This window comes from Triticum dicoccoides, chromosome 7A (assembly GCF_002162155.2).
Source record: "Triticum dicoccoides isolate Atlit2015 ecotype Zavitan chromosome 7A, WEW_v2.0, whole genome shotgun sequence".
Taxonomy (NCBI): domain Eukaryota; kingdom Viridiplantae; phylum Streptophyta; class Magnoliopsida; order Poales; family Poaceae; genus Triticum; species Triticum dicoccoides.
Window position 1 is genome coordinate 339373 of NC_041392.1, and position 2149 is coordinate 341521.

The 2149-nt window shown below is 47.1% G+C and overlaps 1 non-coding gene across 1 annotated transcript; it reads right to left on the minus strand.

The window, feature by feature from the left end:
• Positions 1-704: 704 nt before the first annotated feature.
• On the minus strand, positions 705-777 carry TRNAA-CGC. Its single transcript has one exon. It is a non-coding gene; the product is annotated as a tRNA-Ala (tRNA).
• Between the last annotated feature and the right edge of the window lie 1372 nt (positions 778-2149).

Below are 2149 nucleotides of genomic sequence, written 5' to 3' on the forward strand. Positions count from 1 at the left end.
AAGGATGGCCAGAGCCTTGGCAACCACATATTGTTCCTCGGGTCTCCGGCTAGTTTCTTCGCTCATCAGCTCGATAATTCAGGCAACATTAGCAATGCCTACTTTGCCTTTGGGGGCGGCATGTTTAGATACGATTTTGTGGACGACGAGAGTGAGCTTGTCAAGTGGGTGCCTATTAGATTGAGCTACAACGATGCATGCGCGGTGTGGCTCCGCCCCAAGCTTACGTTTGCTCCGTCCATGAGGTTCAAGAAGGGTCGAGGCTCAAAAGAAGGCGCCGTCAATTTCTAAACTCAAAAGGATGAACCACTACTTTGGCAACTCCATTGTAGTCTTGTCTTGAAATATTCGGGGACCAAAATAAGAAGGCGTTCTAGTTGGCGACCATCTATATATTTGGACACAAGGATCCGGGTTTTCTTTTTTTGTTTTTTGAGAATGGAAATAAGAATTGTTATGATTGTATTTTGCAATTTGCGGGATTACAATGCATCTTATCCGGCTTAGCTATTGGTCAGGCAACAAAAAAAAACTTATAAGAGGAAGACATAAGCCGGATGAAGAAATAGAAAAGAGTGGAATTGTCACATACTAGTAGTTTTGTTTCCTCAAAACAAGAAACAAAAAAGGAAAGGACGAATGAAGTAAAAAAAGGTGTCTGCTCCAAACAAAAAAGAAATGAATGGAATGCCAAAATAAAGGAGTGGAGATGCGGGGAATCGAACCCCGTGCCTCTCACATGCGAAGCGAGCGCTCTACCATATGAGCTACACCCCCAATTTGCATGCTACCTCGGGACGCGTGATCAATTACTAATTGGGTTTGTTCAATTGCTAATTACATGTTGTAATCAGTGGGAGCAGCAGGTCCTAATTCCACTCTTTTCTATTTCTTCATCCGGCTTATGTTTTCCTCCAAACTAGCCGGGTAAGATGCATTGAGATCCCGCAAATTGCAAAATACAATCATAACAATTCTTATTTCCATTCTCAAAAAACAAAGAAAACCCCAAATCCTTGTGTCCAAATATATAGATCCAGGTCGCCAACTAGAACGCCTTCTTATTTTGGTAGCCGAACATTTCGAGACAAAACTACAATAATGGAGTTGCTAAAATAGTGATTCACCCTTGTGAGTTTAGAAACTGAGCGCGCCTTCTTTTGAGCCTCAAGCCTTTCTTGAATCTCATGGACCTGAGCAAACGTAAGCTTGGATAGGAGCCACACCGCGCACGCATCGCTGTAGCTCAATCTAATAGGCAGCCACTTGACAAGCTCGCTCTCGTCGTCCACAAAATTGTATCTAAACACGCCGCCCTCAAATGCAAAGTAGGCACTGCTGCTGCTGTTGCCTGCATTATCCAGCAACTGAGCGGAGAAACTAGCCGGAGAGCCGAGGAACAAGATGCGGTTGCCAAGGTTCTGTCCATCCTTGGCGACCCACCGCATCTCGCCGCTGCCTGCCTTGTTAGAGTTGTGTCGCATATTGTGTACAAGGTAGGTTACAGTTGGACTATAAGTTGTATTGTGTTTACATAGGATGTGGAATCGTGTCCTAGTAGGACACTTGTATCCTAGGCCTCTCATATATAGCGGAGGTAGACACACGATGTAACCTATGCCAACATAATAGTACAGGCGCGCAAGGGGGAGGTGGCGGGTGTGCCGGCACCCGGGTGGCCGGTGTGCGGTATTGTGATGGTGTCATGGGGAGGAGCGTCCATAGTCAGGCCCCGGGGATGTAGCCATATCGATGAACCTCGTTAACAAATATCGGTGTCGTGCTTGTGTGATTGCTTGGTCCTCGAATGATCGACAGGTGTGCCTTAGATTTATTCCAACAAATGGTATCATGAGCAAGATTTTGAAAAGGTTGTGGAAGTTGATCTAGAGGAAGTATCGAATTCGAGATGCAGCCGGTTGGGGTGTGGTTCTCGGCATGATTGAGGAAGCGATCAGCGGAAATTGGATGGCCATGCAAGCAGTCGAGACGTGCGGCGGTGGATGAGGTGGATCGATCGGGCGAGCGTCAGGCGTCGTACGCGAGTTGCGACGCAACCCAGGTGCACGGTGTCAGTGGTGGCCCAAGGCCCTGGATTGCTGAGGAGCCGTGCAAGTTGGATGCATACGGTGCGAGCTAGGAGTACATA